This window comes from Panthera leo, chromosome C2 (assembly GCF_018350215.1).
Source record: "Panthera leo isolate Ple1 chromosome C2, P.leo_Ple1_pat1.1, whole genome shotgun sequence".
NCBI classification, from domain to species: Eukaryota; Metazoa; Chordata; class Mammalia; order Carnivora; family Felidae; genus Panthera; species Panthera leo.
Genome location: NC_056687.1, coordinates 133,741,639 through 133,757,525, shown reverse-complemented (window position 1 = coordinate 133,757,525; position 15,887 = coordinate 133,741,639). Strand labels below are relative to the sequence as shown.

The 15,887-nt window shown below is 41.6% G+C and overlaps 1 protein-coding gene across 5 annotated transcripts in view; it reads right to left on the bottom strand.

Annotated features, from left to right (window-relative positions):
* Positions 1-15,887, bottom strand: part of PLCL2 (phospholipase C like 2) — a 194,878-nt gene that overhangs the window by 80,503 nt on the left and 98,488 nt on the right. The gene's annotated exons all lie outside the window — the stretch shown is intronic.

Here is a 15,887-nt window from a genome sequence, read left to right as displayed (position 1 = left end):
TCATGACCTGAGCTGAAGTCGGTCGCTCAGCCGACTGAGCCACCCAGGCGCCCCATCATGGCCCTTATTAACATAAGCTTCCAGAGGCAAAGAAAGAGATGATCATTTTCTAAAAATGAATGTCAACCTTAAATGTTAAAGGCAAAGGATAGGCTCTCCAAAAGAGAAATGACAAACTGAGAGACAAGAAAGCAAAAAAAAACTACATAATTCATGGATAGAAGTAACAGAATTTTACTAACAAAAACAGCAAAGTCAGTCAATCATAGAGTTCTTATTCATAGCTGTGAAACGGTTTTCTTTATTCCAAGGTAGAACAAAATAATCCAACAGTTTATACAATTTTTAGTTTACGAGTTACCCACAGAAATACTATGAGCCACAAGATGTGAGCTAGTATTGCATATTCTCTATGCCTCCATTTCCCACTTGTACAATAGAGATTAAAAAAAATACCTGTGTCCCCCATGTGTTATTTATAGTATCTACCTCATAGGGTTCTTATAATGGATAAGTGAGTTCATAGTTGGAAAGTGCTCTAAATGTTGTCTGAAGGTTTGTACCTTCTTTATTGCTGCTCAATAAATACATTTCAGGCTGAAATTATTTCTTCATGAAATAAAAATAAAAAGAAACACTATCATAAATGTACAATTGCAATACTCTAATCACTTAGAATTTGTTGAAAGTTAGTCCCATTCCAGACAAACAGAATGAGCACATTTCCCCTCTGGGTCTTTTTTAACTAAGGTTACTAGTTAATGCTACTTGTGGGACCCAGTGGATGTCATGCCCAAGACATACTGGGAAACTGTCAAAGGCAGCCAGGTGCCCTCTTAGAATAAAGCTTCAACAGGTTGCACCACGACATTCATAGCAATGATCCCCATAATATTTTTGTCTAAAAACTAATCAAATGACTTCACTCAAAGCATTTTCTGATAAGAATTATTCAGGTGATTCCTTCTACCTCATACTCCCATACCATAATATTTCCTACAGTGTTCAAAATAACTCCATGCAAAGAAAACACATTTCCAATTCCTGTAAAATGAAGTTTTCAAGGTCAGGTTAAAGCTTCCAAATCATTTGATGTAATGGTTTACACCTGCTCTGAAAAGAATAGGGTCTTTAATTATGAAATCAGAGGATCACAATGGAATACAATTATTTTCATGAAAATACTCTTTTTTAAATTTTTAAATTTTTATTTATTTTTGAGATGAGAGGGAGGGGCAGAGAGAGGGAGATACTGAATCCGAAGCAGTCTCCAGGCCCTGAGCTGTCAGCACAGAGCCCGAAGCAGGCTTGAACCCATGAACCGTGAGATCATGACCTGAGCCAAACTCAGATGCCCAACCGACTGAGCCACTCAGGCACCCCACGACAATACTTTGGTGAAACACATTCACTGCCACTGAAATAGTTATTCAAAGTAAATTTACAAAACCATAATGTACGTCTGTGTCCAATGTAAATTGCAATAACATCTATTGGTTTTCTCCAGTAATGAAAAACTTAATGGTGAGCACGGAGCTCCTATGAACTAAATAAGCGCTACTTTACATTCCAGTGAAAATACTGATCCTAATGAATCTTAATTTATGATCTGTAATAATGGTCCTTAAGTGGCCCACTTTGGTGTGAAAACTGTCAATGTTTCCCAACTGTGTATATGGTAATTCCTTATTCAGCACACTATAAAGCCTGCTGACTTCCCATACTACCGAGCTATTTCAAGATGTGGTTACATAACTTTAATTGTTAATAACTGTTTGGTAAATCATACTGAATTTTAAAAGCCATGCAAGTTGAATCATATAACATGTAATCTTAGCTGCAAATACAATTGATTCTAGGCATAACTCCTCAAATCACAATTTTCTACCTAAATTGTGCTGGTTCTTCAGTATTTCAGGATAGCATAGGAGGAAGAATTTCTTTTCCTCACTTCTTATCCTTAAATCTATCATTGCTTGGCATCAAGGGGAGATGATGGACATCCAGGGGTAGTCAGGATTCAGAAGGAAAGCTTCAGGGGCTTCCTGGCTGGCTCAGTTGGTACAGCATGTGACTTGATCTCGGGGTTGTGAGTTCAAGTCCCAGGATGAGTGTAGAGATTACTTAAAAATAAAATCTTAAAAAAAAAAAAAGGAAGGAAGGAAGGAAGGAAGGAAGGAAGGAAGGGAGGAAGGAAAGCTTTGCAGAGACCAGTAAGCAGGCAGGGCTTCTGCCTTGGGGCCACACCCACCACAGCGAAGGAGGCGCAGTAGGTCTTGCAGTCAGAAGTGTTAGTATTTCCACAATTATTTTAGAATTAAATTTTAAAAGGAAAACTGCTTCACGGACAATTTACTACACAATCATCTTGTTTATTATTTCCTATCTTATTTTATAGGAAAAACAAACTTCTTCCTGGGGCTTTTTTTAATCCAATGTTTTATCTGCATATGAAATTAGTGTATGTGAACAATTAGATCAGAAAAAAAAGAAACAAAATAATGAATCACATAAAAGGGAAACCTTACTTTCTACAAAATATTCTTTTAAGTTCTGAGCCATTCATGCGGCTATACTCGCCCAGCCCTCAATGCCGTCTCTTCCCCAAACTCATACAGTAGAGTCTCTACCCTATTATTTAACACTTAATTATAGTCTTATTCATTTCTCTAATTGTTTCATGTGGGTTAGCCTTATCTCCTCAAGCGGAAAATGAACTTTTTGAGGAAATGGGCTATGTCTTATATTCTCCAGCCCTTGGATGGATCAACGCTGGCAGTCAGAATAGTAACCCCTTATGAGGACCTGGTAACCTCAACGATAAAGGGATCAACTCAACAAGAGGATGTAACATTTATAAATATTTATGCATCTGACATAGGAGCACCTAAATATACAAGGCACATATTAGCAGACCTAAACAGAGAAATACACAGCAGTACAATAATAGGAGGAGACCTTAAAACCCCACCTTCTTCAATAGATAGATCATCCAGAAAGAAAATCAGTAAAGAAACACTGGCCTTAAGTGACATGTAAGACCAGATGAACTTAGCAGATATGTACACAACATTCCATCCAAAGGCAACAGAGTACACATTCTTCTCAAGCGCAGATGGAATGTTCTCCAGGATAGATCATGTTAGGTCACAAAATAAGTCTTAAAAATTTATGAAGACTGACATCATATCAAGCATCTTTTCTGACCACCCTGGTATGAAATTGGAAATCAATCACACAAAGAAAACTGGAAATTCACAAGTACGTGGAGATACAATAAAATGCTACTGAACAACCAGTGGGTCAAAGAAGAAATGAAAAAAAATACCTTGAGACAAATGAAAATGGAAACACAACATACCAAAACATATGGATGTGGCGAAAGCAGTTTAAGAGGGAAATTACAGCAATAAATACCTACATTAAGAAACAAGAAAAATCTCAAATAAACAACCTAAGTTTACCCTCAAGGAACCAGAAAAAGAACTAAGCCAAAAGTTGGTCAAAGGAAGGGAATAGCAAAGATCACAGGGGAAATAAATGAAATAGAGATGAATAAGACAATGGGAAAGATCAATGAAACCAGGAGTTGGCTTTTTGAAAGGATAAACAGAATAGACAGACCTGTAGCTAAAGAGAGAGAGAGGACTCAAAATAAAAAATGGAAGAGGAGACGTTACAACTGAAACCAAAGAAATGCAAAGGAAGGGTATGTTAATTCTTCTTTAAATGTTTGGTAGACAGAACTCACCAGTGAAATCATCTGCTATTGGTCTGTTCTGTGTTGAGAGACTTTCACACCAATTTTAAAGCACTTACTTTTCAAATTTATTTTATTTATTTTTTTTGGAGGGGGGTAATACCTGAAGTAGATGTTTTTTTTAATATGAAATTTATTATCAAACTGGTTTCCATACAACACCCAGTGCTCATCCCAACAGGTGCCCTCCTCAATGCCCATCACCCACTTTCCCCTCTCCCCCATCAACCCTCAGTTTGTTCTCAGTTTCCAAGAGTCTCTTATGGTTTGCCTCCCTCCCTAACCTTTTCTTTTTTCCTTCCCCTCTCCCATGGTCTTTTGTTAAGTTTCTCAGGATCCACATAGGAGTGAAAACATATGGTATCTATCTGTCTTCCTCTGTATGGCTTATTTCACTTAGCATAACACTCTCCAGTTCCATCCACGTTGCTACAAAAGGCCATATTTCATTCTTTCTCATTGCCACGTAGTATTCCGTTGTGTATATAAATCACAATTTCTTTATCCATTCATCAGTTGATGGACATTTAGGCTCTTTCCATAATTTGGCTATTGTTGAAAGTGCTGCTATAAACATTGGGGTACAAGTGCCCCTATGCATCAGCACTCCTGTATCCCTTGGATAAATTCCTAGCAGTGCTATTGCTGGGTCATAGGGTAGATCTATTTTTAATTTTTTGAGGAAACTCCACACTGTTTTCCAGAGCGAAAGCACTTACTTTTTTAATAGTGCTTTTTGTACACTGTGCACATGCTTTTATTATTGAGCATGCCTGTAAGATGTGTTTGTTTATTAAATACATGTGCTAGCTACTAACAGATTGTGTATGCTAGAAAACATTCACAAAATTAAACTGAAGTTCTAATATTTTCTTCCAGGCTTACCCAACTTGGCAACTGCTACTCCAAACCCTGAGTCCCAAGTTCAGTGCTAAGGCCCAGCAGGCTCTGGAGGCCCCTCCCCTGCTGTGCAGCTCTCAGCCCTAAAAACCTTACAGGACTTCTCAGATCCCGAGTCTCTATTTCACAGAGCTGGTCCTGGCTGAGGTCAGTGGTCTGTGGCTCCCCTTTCTTCTTGCTCTTCATCCAGACAAACTCTGGACAGATCCTTCAAACACCCTAACTCCTTCCTGTTCCTGGTGAGTCTGCCCTCTACTACTCATTCCACTCTGCCTTCCAGGAAGAAGGAATGCCTAGTATAAAGACCCTGAGACCCAAATGAACTTGAGTACTCCAGCACACAAAGGAGACCAGTGTGGCTGATGTGTAGTTAGCTGGGTAAGACTGGAAGGGGATGAAACCACAGAGAGGCAGATGCTAGATCCTGCAGAATCTTACAGGAAGGCACTGGATTTCATTCCAAGGACAACTTCTTAAAGAAGACTGCTGTGGTCTCATTTGGCCTTTTAACATAGGGCCAAGTGGACAGTAGTTGAGGATGAGGTAAAAGCAGAGAGACAATCACAGCACCCCACATGTGGGATGATGGTAGCTGGAGTCACAGTGGTGACAGACACAGAGAGAGGAGGATGGCTTCACAATGTCAGTGACAGAGCTGATGACACCGGCTAATGGACTGGAGGCAGCACGTGAGAAAATGGAAGAATCTAAGACAGCTGACAAGTTCCTGGCTCAGCGAAATGGTACACAATGGTGACATCTAATTAGATGGGAATATTGAGGGATAGTTTAGGGGCCTGAGGACTGAAAGGAAAGTGAGGAATAAAGACAGTAAGTGTGGTTAACTCCATGAAGAAGGTAGTTAGAGGGAGAGAAAGAGTTTATTCACACCAGAAACCATAGAGCAGTTTTCTATGCTGAAGGGATTCACCCAGTAAAGAAGGGAAATTAACAATGCAGGAGAAAGAGAACATGTCTCTAAAGGAGCAAAGTCCTCTGGGAAAGCAAGAGGAGATGAGATTGTCATTAGCTTCCCCCAAGGGGTGACTTTTGAGCTGGATCCTGATGGAAGATGAAAAGGAAGGGAAGGCTAATCAGAGGGAACAGCATATGCAAAGAGACAGGAAAGAGCCTACAAGGTTTGAAGCCGCTCATGGGGCCTGGGAGCAGCGGAAAGGGAAGCAGGCCAGAGGAGGCTGGATGTGAGTCAGCAACTCCTCTGAGAAGGCCTCCCAAGCTTGGGAGTGCACGCTACTGTGCCACAGACAGAAAAAATACAAATATGTGCAAATATTTGATATCATACGCATTTTTCCTGTGTGTGCAAATACAACTCACCACCTGTTTTAAAAGGTCAACAAATGAAAAAGGCCCCATTTGTTTTACAACTTTAGAATCACCAGTCCATTTATGTAGGCATTTATTTTATTTCTGCCTTAACAGTCTAATAAAACTGAGCTCAAGGATGTATCATGTTTACATGTTATACAGTTTATCAACCCCCCTGAATGAATGAACTCAAAGATTACTACTTCAAACACCAGACAGAAACTTGCAAACTTCTAAAATAACTTTCAAACGGTCAACAATTATCTCAAAATGTTATATAGTACACATTGTTACAGTCCAATTTTTTTTTTAATTATTGAACATCCTTAAAATTAAAGTCAATTCCAAACCTACCACTTTTCTCCTTAGAGGTGTTATATGCAAATAAAAGATTTTCTAACACAAATATCGGCTGAAATGGCACAGATATACCTTCACAACTTTTGTGTCTACTTGATATACAGCAATGACATATACACTTTATGTCAGGGCCATAGTAAGGCTTTTTAAAATTTTTTTATTAAAAGCCACACTTGGGTTAAGAAATCAATAAAAATGCCAATGCCTAGCTGGCAGGAATCCATAAGACTCGAGCGATTAGCCTACAGCATTTGCAAAGCAGAGCAGTGCCAATTTGGATTGCAGAAGGTCCGGTTCTGCCATCTTCCTGAATCACCGTATACCCTTTTAAAACCACAAGTCCCTTCCAGATTAATTAGCTCATCAAACTAAAATGAAAAGCAGTTTTAAAAACCAGTAAAATCTCATCATTAATGCATCTTAAATGGTCGATGCGGCCAGTGACCAAAGCAATTCAACTGCTTCAGTGAAATCCTGTGTCACCATTTCCAGCCCTCACTGCTATGGGACTTGGCTACTGAGAGAAAAGTACAAGTGATTCCATATGCAGCGGGTACGAAACTCATTCTAAATACAGCTTCCTAAACCTGGCTCATATTTTAAACAATACAACGCAGAAGACGCTGTTAATAGGGGTCTCTACACTATTTTGTACAGAACATAAAATCAGGAAGCTCAGGCAATCTTACAAAGTACATACCACATATAACTCTTGGTTTTGAGGGTTGGAACTAGAAAGGCTTTTCATTAATATGTTTCAGGATTCTGGTGTGAAAATGAAATATAGGCATTTATAAGGAATGCTTAGCTTTTCTACAAAGGTATGACAGCTGACCCTTGAACAACACAGGTTTGAACTGGGCAGGTCCACTTATATATGGATTTTTTTTTACAGGGCAGTATTATAAATGTATTTCTCTTCCTTTTGATTTTCTTAAAAACCTTTTATTTTCTCTAGCTTCCTTCACTGTAAGAATACAGTATATAATACTTATAAAAATATGTATTAATCAACTGTTTATGTTATTGGTAAGGTCAAGAGTAGACTATTAAGTTTTGGGGGAGTCAAGTTATATGTGGATTTTCGACCATGCAAGGGGGTCAGTGGCACAACCTGTGTTATTCAAGGGTCAACTGTATAATGTAAAAGGTGAAAGACTGATGTGATCTAAAGAGAAATCAGAGTATCAATTGTATAATGTAAATTTAAAATACCATTTATTTCATTAAACTTATCCAGGAGTAACAACAAGGACTAATTCTAAGCCTACCTGCAAACCAATTACAAAAGCCCTTCTAAACAGGATGCCATCCTTATTCCAGGAATCAGACTGATATATCCACTAACATTCTCCTCCTCCTCCTCCCCCTCCTCCTCCTCCTCCTCCTCCTCCTCCTCCTTCTTCTTCTTCTTTTTAATTTTGAGAGAGAGAGAGTGGGCACGAGTGGGAGATGGGCAGAGAGAGACAATCCAAGCCCAGTGGGGGGCTGGATCCCACAAACCGTGAGATCATCACCTCGGCCAAAACCAAGAACCGAACACTTAACTGACTGAACCACTCAGGCACCCCTACCCACTTCTAAACAGTGCTTGAATTTCTGAGAGTGCAGAAGCTGACCTTCTGTCCACTATGCAACTCTGCACTGACTCGCCAAGGCCCCAGCTTCTTGCAGGGAAGACTTTCAGGGAAAGAGTACTGGGGAATGAAGCAGTGCCCCCAACAGACGCCTCCAACAGAAAGGTGAAGGCACAGGCCCCCAGCACCCATAGACCACCAGTAATTAGATTTTATTCCCCCAAGGTAGAGTGACATCTAAACTGGGACACTTCTGAGAATCAAAGTGAGAATTACTAATAAATACGCCACAAAATCAGGGGCTGTCCTGGGCAAACTGAAACATACAGTCACCCTACTTGAAACTGACCTTATTACTAACATGTTAAGTCCTTACCAAGTGCCAGGCACTGCAGAGTCAGGTATAACCAAAGTACAATGTCAGCTAACAGACGTTCGCAGGCCAACCGGTAGACAGGCAGGCTGGCTGTTTGGTCTGTCTGGATGCTCCCAACCTTGTCCAGTGTGAGAGCCCCTCCTACCCAGGCCAGGAATCCACCTGTAGGTGTTTGTGAGGTGTGGCTTAGTCTTGCTGCCTTGAACCAGGGGACAGCCAGCCATGTGGACCTTTGGGCACCGTGACCTAGTCCTTATAGCTGCTTCTTCCTTACTTCTGAAGTTGCTCCAGTTCTCCCTACTCAGCCCCTACGTAGCCCAGTCTCCGGCTTGCCTGGCTAGAACTGAGTCCTTGCCCAGCTACCCTGTGATCTGCACTGACCTTGCTGGGAGCACAATGAGACCCTCAGCTGCACAGAGTTCTATTCTCCCGTGACTCCCAGGAGGTGCAGCCCTGCAGGCACCGGCTTGGGCTCACCACTTACCCTTGGACGTTGCAATTCAGATTCCTCTGAATTTGCAACCCCTGCCTCTTCCACAGTCTGGCCTTCCTGCAAATCACACAGCATTGCCTGTGTAGCCCACAAAAGGAGAAGCAATATACAAATGGGGAGTAGGATCTTCTGGAGGTGACTAACAGAGGCGCGAGTAATCACTGTAGAGAGCAGGCAATGTCAGGGAGCTCTTCACAAAGGGGATACAATTGACAGGAGGGGATACCGGAGGTGGGGTGTGAGTTCTTGAAGCCAAGCAAGGAAGTGAGGTGTGAGGCAGGGTAAAGGAACTGATGGTTGGGCTATTCCAACTGACCACAGATTAGTTCTTCTAGAGATCAAATCGTGCCTCCCCTCCCCTTCAAAATATGCATGTGTAATGCAGCTCTCATTTTAAATCAAGACAAGAATATATTATATACATCACCATCATATGTGTGACCATTGACAATCCAGGACTCTATCCCAGCCAGCTCACAATTCAACTCACCAAGTTCAGAAGCTCTTCGTAAGGTTGGTCCGTTGAGTCTATGGCTCATGGCAATTAAGAAATGCATCTCAAACTTAGATTAGCAAAAAGTTTATCTTTTAACCTGATTTGATGCAACTCCCCTCCTCCCCCAAGCCAATATGATGCAAGACTCACTTGGGTTTACTGGAAATTATAATGGCAATATAGAAATCACATTTTATCCTCTGGAAAGAGGAATTTTAGCTGAACCATGTTTATTCCAATTATACATTTGTTTTTCAAGTAATTTAGTTGTGCTTCTAAAAGCATTACTATAGAGCAGTTTTTAATTTAATAAGACTAAAACTTGAGACCGAGGGCTTTTCAGAATGAGATGGGGCTAGAAAAGGGAAACATCAATGCTCTACATGGCCTGTATCAGCTCCCTGTGGGCAGTCCCACTCACTTTTGGGCCCCCTACCTCTGGATAAAATGGGAAGTGCCCTTGATGTAGATAATATAATGAATTTTCTTTATGAATTAATTGTGAGAGGAGAAAATTCCAAAAAGAATGAAAAGAATGACGTGTGGAGAGTGACTCAGAATAATCCGTGGCGGCTCGCAGAGTTCAGGAAGACAGTCAGGACCTCATTCATCCTCACGTGCCACATTCCTACGCATTTTAGGCCACACAGTAACTACTGTCCACCTTAGCCGCAGTTGTTCCACAGACGGAGGGTGGTGGCCAACCTTTGCTGAGCTACTGTTATGCACAGGCACTTCATAAACATGATCTCTGTGAATGCTCAACTCTGAGGCAGGACCTATCGCCCCCATTTCAGAGGTTAAATGGTTTGCCCAGGCAGACTGGTTCCTGCTTCAACCCTGTTCTACTCTGCATGGCCAGAAAGCCGGCCCTCGAGGCAGATTTCCTCAGATCCCAAGTTGGCCTGATGCCCACCAGGTTACTTCCATGAGGCTCTGGCAGAGAACTAGACCCTGGGCAGGAGGAAGGGTGAAGCTGGGTGGGTTTCCATCTTCTTCTCTCTGCAGGGGAGAGGCCAGCAGAGGCTGCATCCCCTCTGAGGTCCCCGTGGCTCCTGGGCTCAGGGACCAATCTGCTTCATCTCTCCAACCTGCATGGAAGGATGGTTTTCTGCTGTTGTTAATCGCTGGGTGGCTTCACCAATCCCCCGTTTGGCTTTGTGGTTCTTCCAGCATCTGTAACAATTCCCCAGATTAAGTTCTCAATAAAGATGCTGTTTCTTTCTGACTGGACCCTGAGTGATTCAGTGCTCAGAGTTGTAGCTGTTAAGTGCAAAGCCAGGTTCCTACCACTCTGCCAGCCAGGGCTGAGTTCTTCCAGATGCCTAGTGACTGGCTATGCGGCCTTGGAAGGTCTGTAAACTTCTTGACACCTCAGCCACTGATTTCATGACATGAGGAAAGTAATTACTTGCCCTTAATTACTGTAAAGGGCTTGGTAAGGCACGGGGGAGATACTAAATGTGAAAGCACTGTGTAGGCTGACTTGAGCAAGACTTTTACATTACTAGTCCTCAAGTCTCACTTGGCTGGGATTGCTGGACACAGAAGAGGTTTACTTGATATTGACTCCCCAGTTAATCTCATGGCTCTAAATGGCTAAAAATTACACAGAGCTGGGGTGCCTGGGTGGCTCAGTCAGTTGAGCATCCGACTTCAGCTCAGGTCACGATCTCACGGCTCGTGAGTTGGAGCCCCTCATTGGGCTCTGTGCTGACAGCTCAGAGCCTGGAGCCTCCTTTGCATTCTGTGTCTCCCTCTCTCTCTGCCTCTCCCCCGCTCACACTCACTCTCTCTCTCTCTCTCTCTCTCTCAAAAATAAACATTTAAAAAGCTTTAAAAAAATTACACAGAGCTGCCTACTAAGAGCTCACTGGGAGCTGACAAGCACTTTGTCCTCATAAAGAGAGGGAAATCGGTTGGCCACGGCGTCCGCGGCTTCCACAGGTATCTGGCATCTGGCCACCATGGACTGGGGCTGGCATCTGGACCACCACTTCCCGTGTTACTGATCCTGGCCCGCTGCTTTTGAAACATGGACTAGATAACAGTGCCTGCTTCCTAGAACTGTTGCTCGGTATTAAACAATGTAGAAATTAAATCATATAGAAATGCCTACTGAAGTTCTTGACACCGTCAGTAAATGTCAAATGTAGTCAATGTATTTGATCTTATCACTACTGTTCTTATTAGCAGCACCATCATCCTCTCCTATGACAAGCATTTTACAAGGGTCTGATGCGAGCTTTCTCTTCTGCCTGTATTATTCCCAGATAAGCAGCAGCCTCAGATGCCTGCTTTCCTGGACATCTGCACGCACATCAAGCAGTCATCATTACATATGGGAAGGATGGCTCTCCTTCCCACCCCTGCCTCTTCCCTTTTTTTTCATTTCTATTCTAAGCACTTGGGAATCTTGGTTTCCCTATTTTTTTTTGTATCATACTGTGACAGAAACAAACTGTACTATCTAGCCTCGTGTTTACATAACGGGTTAAAGGGCTAATAAAAAACCGTAATACTCTGATTTCCTAACCTGTTAGTCTTTGCTATTATTTGTTGTAGTTATAAACAAGAGCATTTATGGAGAAAACACTGAATTATCTTTGGGTGATGGACATTCTCCCTTGGTGATAGCACCAGAAGAAAGTAGAGACTATATAGATCAGTGGTGTCCAAAACAGTATGAGTCACATATGTAATTTAAAATGTTTTAATTGCCGGGGCGTCTGGGTGGCTCAGTCGGTTAAGCGTCCGACTTCGGCTCAGGTCATGATCTCGCAGTATGTGAGTTCGAGCCCCGCGTCGGGCTCTGTGCTGACTGCTCAGAGCCTGGAGCTTGTTTCAGATTCTGTGTCTCCCTCTCTCTCTGACCCTCCCCTGTTCATGCTCTGTCTCTCTCTGTCTCAATAATAAATGTTAAAAAAAAAAAATTAAAAAAAAATGTTTTAATTGCCTTAAAGAATATAAAAAGAAACAGATGAAATAAGCTTTAATAGTTTATTTTATCTAACCCCAAATACTATCATTTCAACACATAACCAGTATAAAAACTATGAAGACACTTTGCCTTCTCTTGTCCTACTACGTCCCTGAAACCCAACACAGCATACATTCACAGCACATCTCAATTCGGACTAACCACAGTGCAGTGCTCAGTAACTACATGGGTCCAGGGCTAATGTATCAGACAGTGTAGGCCTAGACAAGGAGCTCCTTAAGGGTAGGGACCTATCACATTTTAACTCCAAATTCCTGCTGACATTTCTAGTGTGGTGCTTGCACAAAGCAAGCACTTGGCAAATTTCATCACTGATCTCGAGAATGAATGGCTGGAAAGTAGGGGCTGTCGGTCATAAATGTAAGCAAGGCCAGTATAAATTTCTTGGAAGAAATAACATTTTGTTGGTCTTACACTTTAAAACATTACAAATAAAGATCATTGCTAAAACTTCCCACAATCTTCACTCACCCTAATATCACCCCAGAAGCCACATTAATATACAAAGAGAAAGCAAAGTTAACTATCCTCCAAAAAAGAAAAATAAAGTGGGGGGGAGAGAGTGAAATAAAAAATGGCCCCAATCAGATCTTCATAACAAATAACCTCAATGAATCATCAAATACTATTTAAATGACTTCCTATGTCCAGTATTATGTAAGACACTGTAATGTATGCTTAGATACAGGCACAACTTGAAAAAGAATTAAGAACTAATATTCCAATGAGGTAATTTATGGAAATGACAAATACCTTTTTTTAAAAAAGCATACTTGACTTGAAAGTTTTTAGGGTTAACAAATGCAAATTACAGGTAGCTTTCACCTAGTTGATACAAACAAATCAACTTGCTCAGTCCCGATAACCATTAAAAAAAAAATAACTTGTACTTCCCTAAGGACACAAATTCACACTGTATAGAACTATAATACAGGTGCAGCCAAGGTTACGAAGGTAGCTCCTTTCCATCTGTGGTATAGAAATTGCATTTGCCAAATCCCTTTTGATTTGCCAGAAATTGCATTTGCCAAATCCCAGTGCTGCTGTCCATGGAAAGACTACCTGACTTTAGTCATGCATCTGGGACAGCTTCTCCATAAAACTCAACAGGCATCCCATTCCCCTCAAAAAAAGGAAATGGTAAAGCCTCAGCAAAAGTTTCATGCCTCCGCATGAAACTGCAAATATTTGGTGTATCTTCACTAAGTCTGTGAAATGAACTTCTAAGGAAAAGTCAACTAGCACTAAAGGTACTTACTTGAAAGGATGCTTTCTCTGGGGAGACAAAACAAAACAAAACAAAACAAAACAAAACAAAAAAACAAGCCTCTCCTTTACCATGACAGGACTGGTGTTTGCTATTTCTAAATACTCTTCATGACCAAATGGATTCAAAAGAAAAGGCATCTCGATGCGTCTGGCTCTATGCTAAAACTCCTGTCTGCTAGGGAAGGGGGAAGTGAGGTGATTCAACCAAGTGCAATACACTTGTGCTGAGAAGAAGCTCCATGGCCATGGTGGTTACTTTTTACCGGTAGAGAAAAGTCCTCATTTAACAGAAACTTGACTTATTCAACCTAGTAGAATTTCTGTCAGATCCCAGCCTTAACAGATTTATGGTTCTGTGGTTACTAATAAAATACCAGTGTTCAACTAGCCTTTTACATTTCCATCATCAAAATTCTCACAAAGCAGACAGCTAATGGCTTCATTTATTTGGTCAAGAACTGGCCCAATCTATTTGCTTCTTAAATTATTACATTTACTTTTCATTTTCAATCTGATTGAAAGTTGTTTGTGCTGTCTTTACATGAAAATAAAGAATGCTTTAAAAAATCTCTATAATGGCAACCTTGGAATATGTATACTTCAGAGGAAAGGAAGCAGAGAATGCATGAATCAAAATTTGTATCATTCATTTTTAAAAGCTATTTTTAGGCTTATCAGCTTACTCTTCCCAAGAAGCAGCATGTGCCTCTTCAGTCATTTAAAAAATTGTTGACATCTTCTGAATTTTATCTTGTGTCAGTTTTTCACATATTGTCCAATTTTAAACACAGATCTTTAAATTCTGTATAGCCACTTGTGCAGAGCCTGTGTTAATAAATGTCACATAGTTTTCAGTAACTCAATAATGTTGATGACAAATTTCATATTGCTGACAACCTGCTACTTGCTGAAATAATTAGTTTTCTACCTTAACTTGTGGCTTTCATCCACTCTGTAAATATTTACCTAGAGCCTGCCATGTGCCAGATGTTGCCGGGCCCTGGGTTTGCCAAGCAGAAGGCAGTCGCGGCCTTCCAGGCACTCGCAGGGCAAAGGCTGCTGTGCCTGTCTTTGAAGCCTCTCCTGCCGGGCGGTCTTCCTGCATTTCAGCAAATGTGGGAGGATGACGAGCAATGGCAGTAACAACTGACAGACTGGGTCCAAATCCTGGCCCCTCCTGCCAGTAGCTGATGACCATGGGCCACTAGATTCGTCCTCTGTAGGCCTCAGTTTTTTCATATTACAAAAGGAGAAGAATTTATTCCACAGGGTTGTTGTGAAAATGAAATCGGGAAGGAAAAGAGAAAAGAATCTGGCACTCAGAGACCCCCTGTTTTTAAAGCAAAGATAGATGAACTATAAATCTGAACCATGTACTGGTATATCAAATATTGAGGAGTTATATGCCACTGGGGTTCTCGGTAACCTGAGAGTCTGTCACCAGTTTGATTCCTGCATCCTGAGCTTCTCTGACAACTGACCTGTTTTGGGCCAATCTTTAGGTGATCATTTGCTCTTCCTCCATTAGAGCTTTAAAACCAGTTCTACCATGACCACAATGGGAGCTAAGGAACCCCTAGAGGCTGGCCCTTCCATCGATGGGGTAATTCACACCAGAAGAACTGCAGGGTCAGGAAGGAACTAACATAGTAATAAGCAGCTGTGGTGTGCCAGCCCCAGTGCTAGGTGAATCGCATGCATTGCCTAGTGCAAACCCCACAACCACTCCAAGATGCAGGCCTTATTATCTCCTACCTTCTACGAAGAAGCCCAATACTCAGGGAAGCTAGGAAAGTTGTCCACAATGATGAACTTACAAGTAGCTCAACATCATTTCTCATGACTTCTCTTCTACTTACAGGGCCATTAAAGTCCTCAGCTTGGCAGATATCTGGCTGGTTGCTCCTTACAGCTCCTCTCACTGTTTCTGTTAGTTGGACAAGATCTCCCTCCTACAGATTAGAATTCCCTGTGTCTTGACTCCACTAACCGCTCCTATCAATATCTCCACGGTCGCTCAGGCTCACGGACAGCTTGTGACGTCACGTTTCCACGGATCACCTCATTTTTTGGTTCTCCTCCTCTTGGTCTCTCCACGGGGCTGGAATATTAAGAACGTCCCTAATGCTGATGAACACCTTTGTCCCTTTCACAAAGCTCTCCGAAATTGCCACTGGAAGCAAGCAAACACCCTTTCATGTTAACTGCCATCCGCTCTTACTAAGGGTGACTGCAGCCCACCTATGCGTCTGTACTCTGAGTAAGTGACTACAAAGAGAAAGGTGGCTTTCCATCTATTCCATGGTGAAACAGTCATCATCACTCC